This window comes from Gallinula chloropus, assembly GCF_964237585.1.
Source record: "Gallinula chloropus genome assembly, chromosome: 1".
NCBI classification, from domain to species: Eukaryota; Metazoa; Chordata; class Aves; order Gruiformes; family Rallidae; genus Gallinula; species Gallinula chloropus.
This window is the reverse complement of record NC_140085.1, coordinates 158638972-158656106: the sequence shown is the minus strand read 5'-3', so window position 1 is coordinate 158656106 and position 17135 is coordinate 158638972.

Genomic DNA, 17135 nt, shown 5'->3' with positions numbered 1-17135 from the left:
AGCTGTGGTTGCGTCTGTACTATTAAATATTTCCATGGATGTTCAACCACACCATTCTGGCACAAAGAGTCTATTATCTGTGCAGCAAACTTACTGCCATCATGCAGCTAAGGAGTCCATCCACACTGCAGACGCTGTCATCAGCACTTTTGGGTTCTCCGATCTTTTTATATATATATAAAACATATATCACTTGCCAGGCAAACTAAAATATGATTACACTTAACTTTTGGAAGTACGAAGCCCACCAGCAATACCACATAGTCTGAAATGGGTTTCACCTCACCTCCCTTAGGATTCAATTTACCTGGAACTGCTCTTTCCTGCTGCTCTCGACACAGCATTTGGAAAAGACAGAAAGTAGGACCAACTGCTGGGAAAATACATTGAAGAACCTCAGGAGTTACAAATGGAGGCACTAACTCCAAATCACTCCAAACAACACACCCCTCTATACTGCTCAGCACGTGAACACACCTCTCTGGTGTGGGGAAGATGAGTCTGAATCTAGGTCAGACAATGTCTTGAACCACAGATGCCAACATACCATCAGAGAGTGATTAAAGTGAACACACATTCATCAGCATCGCCAAACAAAGGAGTCAAAAACTACATCTAGGATTCAGATAGCTGATTAAACCACCAAACCAAAATGGCTATATGTAAAATACGTGTCCCAGCTGCCATTATAACCAAAGGTGGCTCAGCTCAGACACCTACTGCCATTCGATATCCTGTAAGAGACGGAAAGAGTAAGCACAGAAAAAGGTGAGGTGCAGAGCCAGGCAAGGTGAGGTAAGGCAAGGCAAAGAAAAGTGCTACTATTGTAGTAGATGAGGAAGGAGAAACCTGTCATTTTCAGAGAAGTTAGAGTGCAGAGGAAAGGAATAGTGGACAGATGACAACACAGAGGTCACTTGGTGAGCGGGGGAAAGAGAACTGTGAGTAGAGGAGTGGCACGTACTTAGCTTCTAATTACTTCCCTGCATGACAGCTACACAGCTTTACAAAACTGGGAGCATGCTACAGAACACAGTACCAGTACAGACACAGGGTACTCTGGTCCTCAGTAACATTTTATGAGTGCCCTCCCTGTCTCAGGGGGAAGCACCTGGATGGAGAGAAGAAGGGCGGGCAGACCCCACACCCTGGCATCACATGTGGGTGCCCATGTCAGGCTTGCTGACATCGGCAGCCGCACGCCGATGCATGACACGCCCTGCGGAGGACACCGAGGTAGATTACAAAAAGACAGTTGTCTCTCAATTAGTCATTGGGAAAGCAGCAGGCACTGTCCGTTTCTTAGTACCTCCCCGTGGAGAAGCTCCTGTAGCTCCCCCGCAGCTATTGCCCTCAAATAAAGGAGCCGCTGTTGGGGCCGCACAATGCCAGCACTATGCCGCTTTACAAAATAGCACGCTGGATGACTTCTTATTTACTACTGGGTTTTACTATCTCCTGGAAAATGAGTGGAGCTGTGTGTTGGCACTGCTGCCCAGAACTGCTTGCCGGCGGCTGTCAAAGGACTTTTCAGGCAGCGAAGCTGAGTGCATGAGCTGTGGTCGAAGCCGCGCTGCTTTGTCTGCGCTCCCGGGCTACCAGGTCAAGCTACCTGAGACTGTGTTAAATTTGTTAGTTAAGGGTTTATGCTGGAAGTACTGGAAAACAGTGTTTAAGCTACCTTGTGGTCTGGATTTGTGCCCAGGTTCACCCACAACAGTAAACCTCTCAGTCTGCTCTCAAAGGGTGGCAAACAAATAAATCCATATGGATGCCACCACATTTCTGGCATTAATATCACAGGTTCACAGAATTGTAGGGGTTGGAAGGGACCTCCAGAGATCATCAGGTCCAACCACCCTGTCAAAGCAGCTCCCTAGGACAGGTCACAGAGGGAGGTGTCCAGACGGGTCTTGAATATCTCCAGAGAAGGAGACTCCACAACCCTCCTGGGCAGCCTGTGCCAGGGCTCTGTCACCCTCACTGGGAAAAAGTTCCTCCACATATTGGTGCGGAACTTCCTGTGCTCCAACGTGAGGCCATTGCCCCTTGTCCTGTCCCCACAGACCACTGAAAAGGGGCTGGCCATTTCCCCCTGTGTCCCACATTTCCGATATTTATAAACATTCATAAGATCCCCTCTTAGTCTTCTTTTCTCAAGGCTGAACAGCCCCAGTTTGTGTATTTTCTTGGCAGGAGAAGGAATAAAGAACATTCAAAGGTACAGGCAAAGGAATCACTAAGCACAGCTCACCCGAGCAATACAGAATTCCTGAGCAGTAAGCAGGCAGTGGGTTCACATCGTTTTTCTCAATGACAGTATTGTTTCTCAGGCTCCTCCTACTGTACTCAAGCACAGATTAGCATCAAGCCAGAAAAGGACTTAACCTTTGGAATTTTAGAAAGAATTTTGGCCAAAAGACAGCATTCTGCATATACATTTATGTGGAAATCAATATATCAACAGAAAGAATAAATCACATGATCATTCATAATGACAGGTGCTAAGTCTGGACATAACGAGAAGAAACATAATTCTATAAGGAAAATTGCAGACAAGTAAAAGGTGAAGGTCAAAGTGTAAAGAAAAGAGCCATGAGAAGCAATACCCAAGTAAGTGCTCCACAGACAAAAGAATTTTCACATGCAGGGAAAAAAATAGAAAAGACTTCACGTGATAAGAAGCAAACTCACTGAGTCAAGTGAATTCATAGTATCTCAAGCTGAGCAACCAAAAGGGATGAGCACTGCTGGAAATTTTGGCCATTGTGAGTGTTTCTCTTTTTCTTTTCTTTGAAGAAAATATTACACCTCTGATTCTTTGTTCTGCCAAACCACCTTTGCATTAGTTCAGGGGTATCTGTGTTTTCACAAAGCTCACCTGCGAAAGAACAGATTCTACTTATGTGGAGCAAAATTTCAAATCTTGACAAGAAGGACTTAGCAAGAAACTCAAACTATAGTACCTTAGTACATTTTTAATTGTTACAAAAATAATGTGACATACATATAACTTATGCATGATATGAAATTAGCCATAATGGGAACATTTAGATCGGAAATGAAACCGCGTTAATCTTTACCCAAAGCTTACATCAAATCTACCTTTTCCTTTGTATTTTAATTGACAGGGAAATATTTTGGCTGCTCATTTTAATTGCTTTGAATTTATGTCTTCCAGAGTAAGAAGTATGATCTAAGGCATGTTTTTTTTCCAGCAGTGCCACCAGGAATGTACCACTTGAATACTTATGAAGGTTTCTCACTGGGAAATGTGTTCAGCAAAGCTATCGTACAAGATGAAAGTCAATTCAAGACTAAAATACCTTCATAATGCATCTATCATGTATGCATTTATCTAGGAGCTACATGTCTTTAAGTTCCCATTATAGCCAACAGACATCTTAATCATTGCAGTCAATGGAGCCTAAAGAGCAATTCGCCCAGAATAGAATGATCTCAAAGACATACATTTCCTAGGAGATTCAGGAAACCTAGAACACTCTATATGGTGAGTAGAGAGAGAGCTGTTAAGTGTCCCAGTGGAAGTAGACTTCAGCATGACATTATGCTTCAGCAGACACCAGAGACTCCACAAGTGAGTGAGCCATTTTAAGGGAGCTGACAAAAGAAAAAGCTTGCACCTGAAAAGAAAAGCTCCTCCTAAATACTAAAAGCAGTCACCAAAGAGATTTCCATGGAGAGAAAGGCTTCTATGCATCTCTGATCTGGATTTTACTTGACTCTTTGTTACTCAAGAGCAACCAGATCGACACAAAATCTTATAAGCCATTAGACTTGGGAAAAAGCAACACTTGCAGAAACATCCTTTGTTCTCTTAGTCTCACATGTCACCACATTGCATCACAGAAAAATAGCTTCTCTGGTATTTCAATATTTTTTAACCATTCCAAACTGCAGTAAGGGATGGCCTAGGAAGAGTAAATGCCACTTCCTCCTATACTCAACCACTACCCATGTAGGTCTATTCATGCTTGCAAGATTATCTTTCCTTTCTAGTGTGATGACAGTTTTTCAATCTTTTACACGCTTGTACTTAGGCCTTTTGATTCCTTTCTCTGTACTGGAAATGTATTGCTCATCTCTGCTCTCGCCCTCCTTCCTGAAGAGTAGATGCCCTTGAATCTTTTCTCTCTAGTTTTCTTTCTCCACCCATCCCATTCTGTTTTTCCTTTTCACACAGGCTCTTATTCACTTGTGTCTTCTCCCTTCCTCCAACACAGGTCACTGCCCTGTCATGACCTTACCTTATGACTCCCTCTCCTACAGCCAGGAGAACAAGGCCGAAATCCGGACAGGCAGAGCAGCGCTGGAGATCTCACGATCCTGCTCTCGCGCAAAATCACCCTTTCTATGAACAGCCTCATCAGCTCCTGCCTTCTCATATTGAAGTTATTTATGCAGCCCCTCTCTAATTTGTGGACTACTTTACCTGACAATCAATTTACATGCTACAAGATATTCACATATTGTTAGAACAGAAGAGCAACTCAGAGAAGAGAAATCTGGTCAGGTCTCACAGAATATACACAATAAGACTACAGACAGGAATTCAACCCAAGTAAAAGACAATTTCATGGCCTTACATGAGTTTCCTTTACTGAACAGCCACAAGGCTGCTGAGGTCATACCTCATCAATCCGGGCACTGGATTAGTCAAGCTTTCCTTGTGTCGCCAGTTCCACTCATCAATCTTTCCATGGCTTTACCTGTGGGCCTCCTTGTGACAGGCGATGAAATTCATCTCATCCGATGTCAGAAATCTATCGATTATGGACATCTACACTTAACTGGTCACTCAGGGTTTCCTTGATAGGGTCTTCTCTCTTCTCTTGATGGGGAGAAATAGATGGGTTTAGGGTGCAATTCACTTGGCTTGTTTTCTGTGCCCACATCAGGAGGGGATGAACTGCACCACACAAAGGCCTAACCTTCTCCACTTACGTATTATAATGGAAGCCTAGGTTTCAGTAGGTACGTACTCAAAACACATGAGAGGTCTACATTTAGGCTGATGAATCCCAGACAGATTCCTCACTGATTCCTTAGTGGGCCTTGTGGGCTGACTGAACTTACTTCCCACAAGTCTGGAGCTGGCTGCACTTGGAAATCCTCATTACTTAAAGACATCCATTTCCAAAGCTCCAAATTTGACGGGACTTGGCTTCTCACCTCTCCAAGGACACATGCTAGCTGAAGCATGTACTACATACAAATTGTTTAGAAAGGTCCTGAAGTCATATAGTACTTAATACAGCGGATGCCCATGTCAACTTTGCTGCCTTTCCACAGTCTTAAATAAACATTATTTAGAAACTGCTGGCACATTTTTACACTTCTAAGTCAGGTATTGCCTTAGTGTAGTTTTATTCATTTCTGTCAAAGACAATGAATGAGCATTTCCATTTCCTTTGTGAGATTTTTCTTCCATCCTATTCCCTCATTTAACAAATCTGAGAAATCTCTTCAGAGATCATGAATCAGGGCCATCATCTGGCTAATGATATTCAGTACCACATCACTTTCCACTTAAACTAGCATGCTTTTTCCAGCATCAGTAATATATAGGAACATGGATGAAAGTTTAAGCCACTTTCAGTTGAGATAAACACAATGCCGACTGCCAGATGAACCATTCTGAGTAAGCAACGCCATTTACCTCAGCAGCTTCAGACGGCTAAGGACGTGTAAATAATGTCAAAGAGATCTACCACTCAAGACCTTCTCTATCACAGAATCACAAGGTTGGAAAAGACCTTTGAAGATCATCAAGTCCAACCATCCCCATCCTAAAGTAAACCATATCCCTAAGTACCTCATCTACCCTTTTTTTAAACACATCCAGGGAAGGTGACTCAACCACATCCCTGGGGAGCCTGTTCCAGGCCCTGACAACTCTTTCAGTAACAATTTTTTTTCTAATGTCCAATCTAAACCTGCCCTGGCACAGCTTCATGCCATTTCCCCTTGTCCTATCTCCTGTCACCTGGCTGAAGAGACCATCGCCCACCTCTCTACAACAGGTAGTTGTAGGTGGTGATAAGGTCTCCCCTCAGCCTCCTCTTCTCCAGGCTAATCATCCCCAGCTCCCTCAGCTGCTCCTCATAGGATTTGCCCTCCAGCCCCTTCACCAGCCTGGTTGCCCTTCTCTGGACTAGCTCCAAGACCTCAATGTCCTTCTTATGGTGAGGAGCCCAGATCTGGACACAGCACTCAAGGTGTGGCCTCACCAGTGCCGAGTACAGGGACACAATTACTTCCCTAGACCTACTGGCCACACTGGTTTTGACACAAGCCAAGATGCCATTGGATCTGCCCCTACACCAATGCTGTGGTGACCACCTGTCCAAAGACAACTTCGCCTCAAGGGTTATTTCACTAGCTTCTAGCCTGAGCTAACTACACAGGCAGTCATAAAAGTACCATTAATTTAAGGAAATGAGGCATCTGGAAGGTAAGACTTTTAAATCTCAGTTATCCTATGGTTCCCCAAAACTCTATGAAGGAAAAGAACCATCTCCATGGGATGACTCATCCCATTCTGACAGGTGTCTTGGCAATGTCAGGTGGCCTCTCTCTGTCCTAATTTCTCTGCCTTGACCTTACTAGGAGTCAAGTCAATGTTGACTAGTTCAAACTTAAGACAGGCACTGAACTTTTAAATGTCTCAAGTGAAGTCAGGTGAGTCCTACTCCACATGGCTGTGGTAGAAGAGGACCTGATTTATTCAGAGTAGATTTATACCAGGTAACAAAAAAGTGAAGTGAGATGCAAGCTGTTTTAATATCCTAGTTTTGGTACATGTGGAGCATTACAGATGTTGTGCACAGCCCAGTTAGTGCGCAAGCTGCTTTTGTGGCTCATCACGCAGCACCCTGTCAGAAAGGTGTGAGCCAAAGCATGGAAGGGGTAGGACAGAGGCCCTTGTGCTCTTGCCTTGACAATCCAGCAACACAACTAATTGTCCCAGTCACAGAGAAAGAAATATAAGGAAGGAAATCCAGACCTGACTCTGTACCATATTACAAATAATAATAATCTGAAAAAAGTACAAACACAGTATTTGAAATTATATCAGAAATCTCTAAGGCTTTGACTTTATATTTATCTTTCTAGAGTCAGTTTCAGAAGATACTCTTCTCTCACCATTTTTCATTCAAAATACTAATGCTACTACTTATCCCAATGAAAAATATGAAATGGGACAAAAGATATTCATTCCTCACTCATGTCATGTGAGCTAAATCCCAAGAACATTGTTGGGCAAAACCGCTGTCAGAAACACCAAATGGAGGTATTTCAAAGCAAACTTTAAGCTTCTTTATTAACCGTCATGTTCAGTGATCATAAACTGTCACAGCTTGCAGCAGATCTTTCCCCCTCTACTCTGCACTGGTCAGGCCCCACCTGGAGTATGGTGTCCAGTTCTAGGCTCCCTGGTATAGAAAAGACAGGGATCTCCTGGAAAGAGTCCAAAGAAGGGCTATGAAGATGATTAAGGGCCTGTAGCATCTCCCCTATGAAGAAAGGCTGAGTGAACTGGGGCTGTTCAGCCTAGAGAAAAGAAGACTGAGAGGGGATCTGATCAATGTTTAGAAATATCTGAAGTGTGGGACACAGGGGGAATCAGCCAGCCCCTTTTCAGTGGTCTGTGGGGACAGGACAAGGGGCAATGGCCTCAAGTTGGAGCACAGGAAGTTCCGCACCAACATGCGGAAGAACCTTTTCCCAGTGAGGGTGACAGAGCACTGGCACAGGCTGGCACAGGGGGGTTGTGGACTCCTTCTCTGGAGTTTTCATAGAGTTTCCATAGAGTTTTCTCTGGAGATATTCAAGACCTGTCTGGACACCTACCTGTGCAACCTGTCCTAGGGAACCTGCTTTGACAGGGGGGTTGGACCCGATGATCTCTGGAGGTCCCTTCCAACCCCTATGATTCTGTGAGATTCTGTGATGCACTCCTCTTGCTGAGCTGCTCCTGCTCCCACCTTCATTCACTTGAAGCAGTGACTGAGTATTCAAGGATGCTCATAGATAAATCACATGAACCAAAATCCATGAGATTTTGAACATCTGAGTAAGGCTGAAACAACATTGTAAAATGTGATTTTTTTAATTTATTTTTTCCCTCTCAGTCCCTCTGAGGTCTCAACTTCCATATATGACAGACATTTAAAAAAACATAGGTGACCACTTTGGTAGTGGTAGAGAAGGTTTCCAGTTGCAGAGAAGAAGCCTTGTGACTAAAACATAATGGCTTGCTTAGACATGAAAGTAGCGTGGATCTGCTTCCTAGCAGGGGGTTCATCTTGAGGGAACAAGCTAATAGAAAAATAAATGGAAATGGAGATGCTTGCTGGCAAGAAGAAACCTAGAAAGCAGCAATGCTAACAAAAAGATGGTGTAAAGAAGATAAAGCTGACTGAAAAACGCCTGAATATTGTGTGACATAAAAGCAATAAAGCAACAACACTCGGGGTTATTTTCCCAGAACCTGCCAAATCATATTAGAAACTTGCATCAAGCCTGAAAAATCAATCAGACAGAAGTTAAAAAAACTCACCAGAATTAAGGTTATCTCTTCATTTTATCCTCTTCCTCCACATAAGACCTGAGGCCTTATTCAGTGCGTGCTATCCAAATCCCACACCGAGCAAAAATGAGATTTTCTTCTCAATGTCCCCGTGGCTATCACCCTCAGTATTTCAGTGCTCCACAGAATTTCCATTTAAAGTCACAAAACCCCTGAGAAGGGAATCGCTATTCCAGGTAGTATTATCCTTAGCTCAAAAAAGGGAAATTCAGATGCCACCACAGCACATGACTGTCATTCATCAACCCCACTGAAAATCAAGACACCTTGAGAGTGCACATTTCCTGGCCTTCGAGGAACTTTGTGGCAGAGGAAACCCTTCCTCCAATGTTGCACTGAGAGGGTACTGCCAGACCACTGCCCAAAAGCGGTCTTGGGGCCACATCCTGTCCCCCCAGCTGGGAGGCCCTGGCTAGATGGTGTCTGCACCACTTGGGGCTGATCTCTCCCTAGCAAATCTTGGAAAGATATTGGCTATTGGGGCACTAACACACAAGCTGAGTAGAGAGTGAGAAATTCAACACCCAAGCTTGCTCCATGTATGGAAAAGGCCAAAAAGTAAAGTCTGTCCTTCTTTCTTTTGCTTCTTTGATTACACATATGCAGGAAATTAATACCTTCCTAATTCATTCCCAAAGAACCTGATGAATAATTAACAGGTTTTTGGGAAAGAAAAATCCCCCACACTTATTTCTAGTATCAGGTGCACAAAGGTATAGAAGAAAAGTCATAAGTAATCTTCATTTTAGTATTTCCTTCTATGTCTGAGTACTCGAGTGTGCAGTCTTAATATTCTTCTGAAAGCTGAAGAAATCTTTAGGAAAAATAGTCATATAAGCAGCTATACTATCTCCTTCCCCTTTGTGTCTTAGTTGTAGGGGTCTAAGTAACACTTCTCCTACTTGTACTACTAGGATACTCATCAGCAGTGAGAGTTCCCTGTACCGACTAGCAATACAACAGCAATGCTGGACGTGATGCTGTGATTAAAAAAGGGCCAGCAATACCTTTTCATGTGTAGATGAAGGATGTTCCTTAGCTGATTTACTGCTGTGTTTTGCACTGATGACACCAACAGCAAAAGATCTTTTTCTGTGTATTGTTCCGGTGTTGGTATGTTAAAAAGGTTCAAAAAAACCCTACCTGAATGCAGAAGAAAGTCTCTTAAAATCAGACACTCAAAGAGTTTGATTTCTTTGGTTTATCAAAGCTAAGTTGGGTGCTGAACTTGCCTGCTTTGTGATGCCCAAATGCCAGGTAATGAGAAGATCTTTGATCTAACAGAGAAAAGGCTTAACAGAAAGAATAGCTAGAGATCAACAAGGACTGTTCCAAATTGAAGTGAAGAATGTATATGGCACAGTTGCAAAAAAATTAACAAGAGAACTAATGACTCTGTGTCTTCAAACCAAGAATAGACACCCTCCTTACAAATGTGCTTGGGAAAATCCGAATCATTTATCCAAACTTAAAAGCTAAGCAAGGATCAGGGCAGAAGGACATGAATGGTAAAGACCAGATGACATTCACGTCCAGAGTTTCTGGCCTTGAAGCTGTTCCTTAGCCTTTCTATGAACCAGAAGTAGCTTCAGTGATCTGTTGACAGCAGAGCAATAGTGAGGTCCAGGAATTTTGACCTTTGCTACAGATTTTGGCTAGCAGCACTCTCCAGTCTTTGCCTCCAGAGCTTCTCTCCCTTCCCATCTCCACTCTCCTAAGTCACCCTCCTCCTCTCCGCGCCCTTTCACCCATAGCATCCCTCCCTTCCTCTAAGGCAGGAGTGCAGAGAAGGGACTGCGAATGAGGGACACGTCTTTTGTTTTCTGTTCTTCAGTCATAAAGAAAAAGTTGGAAGAGCTAAAAAGAGAAACTGGAAGGCAAACCCTCCCAGATGTGCATTTCTGGCTGCTGAGGGAGGATGGGCACAGCGTAGGCATGAGGTGGTGGTGTAGTTTTGCATGGCTGGGTTCTGGTGGAGGAGGGGGCTGCAGGGGTGGCTGCTGCAAGAAGCAGCCAGAAGCTCTCTGCAGGCCCCACAGAGCAAACACCGGCCAGCTCAAGGCCGGAGTCATTGCTGACCAAGGACGAGCCCATGAGCAACAGTCACAGCACCTCTGGGAATGACATTTAGGAGAAAAAAAATGCCAGCAGACGGCTTTTGCCCCCAGAGAAGGGAGTGAGAAGGTGTAAGAAACTGTGCAGGCACCAAGGCCAGGGAAGGGGGGAGGAGGTGCCCCAGGTGCCCAAGAGAAAGATGCCCCTGCAGCCCCTGGAGAAACTCAGGGTGGAGCAGGTGTCCCCCCGCAGCCCATGGAAAAGGCTGAGACCCCACCTGCAGCCCGTGGAGAGGCCCCATGCTGGAGCAGGTGGAGACATACAGCAGATGCTGTGACCCACCTTGGAACAAGCCTCTGCCAGCCCTTATAGCCCGTGGAGAGAAACAGAGATGAGTGAGAGAGAGAGACCCACACCACAGCAGGTTTTCTGGGAGGGGGCTTGTGACTCCGTGGGCAGACCAGGCTGGAGCAGTCTGGGCTTGACAGACTGAGAGACATTCTATGATTTATGACTGCACCCCATAGCAGTGACCCATGCTCGGCAGCTGGTGAAGAGCTGAATCCCCAACAGAAAGGACTCACGTTGAAGAAGTTCATGCAGGGCTGTCCCCTGTGGGTGGGACCCCACGGTGCGGCAGGGGAAGGGTGTGAGGAATGTCCCACCACAGCTAAGAAGGAAAACAACTCTTGAGGAACTGACTGAAACCCCTATTTCGCCAGTCGCTGCCCCTCCCCGTGCCACAATGGGGGGGAAGAAGGGAGTGAAACCATGACTAAAGTGAAGTCTGCTAAGAGGGGAAGGGTGGGGGAAGGTGCTTTAAGATCTGGTTGCACTTCTTATTACCTGACTGGTGTCACTGGGTGTGCAGTGCAGGGTAATAAATTAGAGAGTTTTCTTTCCTTTATTCTGTGCTGAGTCTGTTTTGCCCATGACACTGATTACGGGATGATCTCTCCCTGTCCTTATCTCAACTCCTGAGTCTCCCAATATATATTTTCTCCCCTGTCCAGCTGAAAGGGGGAGTGATAGAGCCGCTTTGGTGGGTGTCTGGCCTCCAGCCAGGGTTAAACCACCACAGGTATGTGCTGTTTCTCTGATGTCATGGCTTGCTCTGCAGCCGGCCCTCCTCCATCACTTAAGAATGAAACACTGCAAGGGAGGATGGGGTCTTTATGGCTTTTACCTCCTCCTGCCTTGCCTTCAGCCTACTTTGTGAATTGCCCCTGCCCGCTTCATGCCCATGAAGCGTGAGCTCACCAACGGGCTGCCGTTGTGCCAGGCTGCCACGGATCGAGTTGGGCGGTCTGCAGGCCGGCACTGTGCCACCACCCACAATGCGCACATGTGACATGAAAGGAAGTGGCAACAACCCTGAACTCCACCAGTGGGAACACCGCTTTTATTTTGAAATAGGGACACAGGGAAGGGACAAGAGAGGATTTCAGACAGTCGAAAGTCCAGGCAGCTCGACGCAAATGGTCGCGAATGACATGAACGCTCACAAATGGTCGCTATCAGCTCGGCAAAGCAGCTCCCCTCCCTGTGCTTGGAGCGGATCGCGGCGGCTGCAGCTCCCGCTTCCCCACCCTCCCCCGTGGCGGGGGAGGGAGGAAGGAGGAGCTGGTGCCGCTACCGCCTCCCCGGGAAAGAAAAAAAAAAACGACTAAGGAAGAAAACCTAACTTGCCGAAACCCGGGATCGAACCAGGGACCTTTAGATCTTCAGTCTAACGCTCTCCCAACTGAGCTATTTCGGCTCCGCTGCGACGTGCCCCCAATTGGTGGTACTGACCCCTAACACCAAGCTGTAAACCTGGGAGCGGCGCGGGACCTTTGGTGTGAGGGTGAAGGTGCTTTGGCCGTGCCCCCCTGGATTATTTGGGGGTAAGAGGAATTTAAGGGATTCGGGAGCCTTGAATTGGCAGTATTTTTGCTTCAGCTTTTTGGAGGCTTGGTTTTGAAAGAGCTGATGTACTGCAGACAGACATGAGCAGAAAGGGCACCTGCACCCTCATCCTTTCCAGGTCTTCTCAGAGATGCACCTTCCCCAGGAGAAGCTCTGTGCATCTGCACAAATCACAAATCCCAGCTAAGCACAGTTATAAGGGAAAACAGTTTATTCCCACAGTGTGGGTTAGGCATTTATTTCAACAGACAACTGTTACCATTCCTGCAGCTACAGGTTGAAGGTAGAACACAGAATCGTAGAGGTCCAATCATTAGGCTGGAAGGGACCTTTGAAAGTCATCTAGTCCAACCCCCCTGCAGGAAGCAGGGGTGTCTTCACTAGATCAGGTTGCTCAGAGCCCCATCAAGCCTGACCTTGAATATCTCCAGGGATGGGGCCTCCACCACCTCTCTGGGCAACCTGTGCCAGTGATCTACCACCCTCATATTGAAGACCTTTTTCCTAATATCCGACCTAAATCTCCCCTTTTCTAGTTTAAAACTGTTACCCTTCATCCTAGTGCTACCTGCCCTTGTGAGCAGTTCTTCCCCAGCTTGCTTATAGGCCCCTTTAGGTACTGGAAGGCCGCTATAAGATTCCCCCGGAGCCTTGCCTTCTCCAGGCTGAACCACAACTCTCTCATCCTGTCTTCACAGAAGAGGTGCTCCAGCCCTGTAATCATTTTTGTGGCCCTCCTCTGGACGTGCTCCAACAGGTCCATGTCCTTCCTGTGGTGAGGGCATGCACCTGAGCACACACATTTGCACACGTGGCACTGATGCTGGACACTCACCTCTCAACTTCGTGTTTATTTGCACATCCCGCGGCTCCAGAAGAGCATCCCTATTCATGATCCTTGTGTGCTACATGGGAAGAAATGCTGCTTTGCAAGATTAGCCACCATTTTTCCCTCCTGAAAGTAGGCGGGGGGGGGGAGGGGGGGAGGAGGAGAAAGCCCAACCCACCTCTCTTTCTTCCACAGTAACAAACTCTGTTCCAAAACAACAACCCCCTCCTTTTTCAAGTATGAGAGCAGCAGCCTTTTCCCAAAGAAACCCTGTTAATACTTGGTGCCATACACCCTCATCTTCCCCTTCACTTTCAGAGTTTATTTTCCCTCTCAAGTTATCCCACATTAGGAAAGACTTTTGTCAGCAACCCTTGTTCTCCAGGAGCTGAGGTAGTTTCAGAAGTCAAAGACATATTTTGAGAAGTCAAAAGCCTGAGGATCATGCCAGCAGTTTAGTGACTGGAAACAAAACTTCTTTAACAACAAATTTCAGTTAGCGAAAGGTTAAAAAAAAACCCAAACCCAGACCATCGTAAAGAGGTGTGTTAACAACATACTGGTACAAAATGTCCTATTCTCATGATCTTCCCCTGCCACTGGCAATAATTGTTTTGCTGAGGAGTGATGAATGTAACCTCCTAATGAGCGTGTCTCCTACTGAGGCAGCTAACATAATCTTGTGATCCTTGGTGCAGATAAACTCCAGATGTGTGGTGATATGTGTAGAACTTAAAACACTATTGAGTTTGGAGTTTTCATGTTACCACAAAAATCAAAGCTACAATGGATGGATGGGTTACCCTAACTTTAATTATTTTTAAAAAGCCCTTGGTTTTGCAGGTGAAATGGAAACAGCTATGGAAATTTAAAAGTTAACACAAAACAAAATTGAACAAAAAAATTATTTGGTCTCAGATATACTATAGTTAAAACAGCCACTTTGAAAATCAATTTATGGAAGTCCCTTCTACTGAAGAGTAGAAGCACATCAGCATTTCATGGCGATTTGAAAGAGTGTAAGAACACAGGGCTTTTTTAAACAGAGCATTCTGATTCCAGCCAAAGCTATTCACAACTTTATCCTAGGGGGAAAGTAAATCTGTGCTGTTTTGTACCCCTCCAGAACAGAGATTGGAGTAAAAACAAAATAAAAAAGAAAAAGGTTTTTCACCCACAACCTTCATTCCGTATCTAGTTAAGGACAGGGTGGTCAAAGAAAAGCTCCTTTTGAGTCCATCACATCGTGACAGCATAAGCCAGCTGCAAGCACAGCTGGGACCCCTGGATGCCAAGCAGCACACAGACATAAAGCAAGCTAATGCCAAGGTTAACCAGAGAAGGCCATGGAGAAAGAGAGGATTACCTGCACCACAGAGGGCAGGGGAGCTGCAGGCAACCCCACCTCAGCTGCTCGCTTCACCCTCTTCTGTATTCTGTCACTTGCTGCTCGCAAGGGATGCACCAAATGGCAGGCCTGGTGCTCCAAGCTAAGGGGGTAGCACTGTTAGTACTCCCCTGTTCACGAGGGAGTTCAGGAGTCCAAGGTTGAGGATACCATCACAAGAATGAGGGGAAGAGAATATCTTGGACCTTTTTGATCTCATTTGCACACTGTAGGTAGTTGCAGCGGCCGGCAGGGAGAAATTTAACTAAATATATAACAAGGGCAAGTGTAGGGTCTTGCATCTGGGGAAGAACAACCCCAGGTAGCAGTATAGGTTGTGGACTGGCTTGTTGGAGAGCAGAGTAGGGGGAAAGAGACCTGGGGGGTCAGCAGAATAACCAAGAGCCAACAGTAGGCCCTTGCGGATAAGAAAGCCAGTGGCATCCTGGGATGCATTAGAAGGGGTGTGGGTAGTAGGTCAAGAGAGGTCCTTCTCCCCCTCTACTCTGCCCTGGTAAGGCCACATTTAGAATACCGTGTCCAATTCTGGGCCCCCCAGTTCAAGGACAGGGAACTCTTTGAAAGAGTTCAGTGCAGGGCCACCAAAATGATTAAGGGAGTGGAACACCTTGCTTATGAGAAGAGGCTGAGGGAACTGGGCCTCTTTAGCTTGGAGGAGACCAAGGGATGACCTCATTAATGCCTATAAATATGTAAGAGGTATCAGGAGCCAGGCTCTTCTCAGAGATAGGACAAGGGGTAATGTGTGCAAGCTGGAGCATAGAAAGATCCATGTGAACATAAGGAGAAACTTTTTCACAGTGAGGGTTACAGAGCACTGGCACAGGCTGCCCAGAGACATTGTGGAGCCTCCTTCTCAGGAGACATTTAAAACCCACCTGAACACGTTCTTGTGTGATTTAGTCTGGGTGACCCTGCTCTGGCAGGGGGGTTGAGGTAGATATCTTTCAAGGTCCCATCCAGCCCCTAACAGTCTGTGATTCCTGAAGATCTGATCCAACCTCTAATGGTAACCCCAAGGAGAGATGCAGAACTCACACCTATCCCCAAATCATTGCCCCATCATCTATGGCAGGAGCTAGATACAAACCCTGTGGTGAAGGGCAGCCCCCTCCTTTAAAAAGCTTCAGCAGTTTAAGAAAGAAACACATAAATAAGTTTACATATATTTCCTCACTGACACAAAGCATGAGGAAAAGTAGACTGAAAGATGGCTGTGCTCACAGTACTTCACATTGCTACTTTCACCTTCTGCAGCAACGTGTCTTCCCATCTTCCAAGTAAACGCCACTGTGAGCATTATGCTTCTCCACATTAACAACTCACCAGTCGTTTCTTTGTCCCTTTTCCTCAAACAGAAGCCAGAAAGTTAATGGCAAAAATAAGGTGTTTTCTGTAACAGTAAAAAGACTTTTTCCCTGGGAAAGGAATGCTCCCTGCCAGAGTGCCTTAGCAGGCGTGTACTCTGATCTACAGTATCGAAGTAGCTCAAGACAAAAACCTCCCAGATTAGTTTTTATCTACTTTTTAAAATACTTATGTGTATCTTTATAAATAAAAGTAGGAATATCAAACACTGGGAAGGATTAAATATTCAAAAACCTTTGAACCAGAACAGTTTCCACTAAAAACTAACAGATCCTTTGGAAAAATCCACTCCCAGTAACACCACTTGCTTGGGCAGTGGTATAAACTTCAAAGCTTGCATCTTCAGCATCTAAACACTCCAAACAACTGTCAGAAGATCTGTTCAAAGAAACCAGTCGCATGCTACAGCATTCTTGGATGCGTTTCTGACCTGGTAACACCACCCCAAGCTAACTGATTTTTAATATTTGAAAGAGACTGTGCCTATTTGTAAGGTTACAAACAGCAGTAATCTCTATTCTCTATAAAATTAGACAAGTCACATAACCAGTGTTCTGGCACAAGCAGATGTGAGAAAGGCACTTCCACGCAGCTTGCCTAGAGGAGCTGCCACAGTAACCATAAATACAGCTAAAGCAGCTCTATGCTGCACTTCAGATACTTCTGGGATTGGGTTTTGTAAAATAGGAACAGTTAAGATGGGTAAGAAACACTCCACGTATGGTAAGGAAGCTACCAGCAACTTGTGTTTGACAACAAGATCTGAGCAAGTCAGTTGTAGAAGCTTCACCTTAAACCATCTGGCAAAACCAACACTCCAACAGACCAACAGCTTCTGTCCTTCCCAAATACAGGTTTTGACTACCAAACCAAGTATCAGAAACCCAAAAAAATACAACTGCTCTGTGATCCTAGCACAGTATTATCATCCCACTTTGCCACAGAAAATTCAC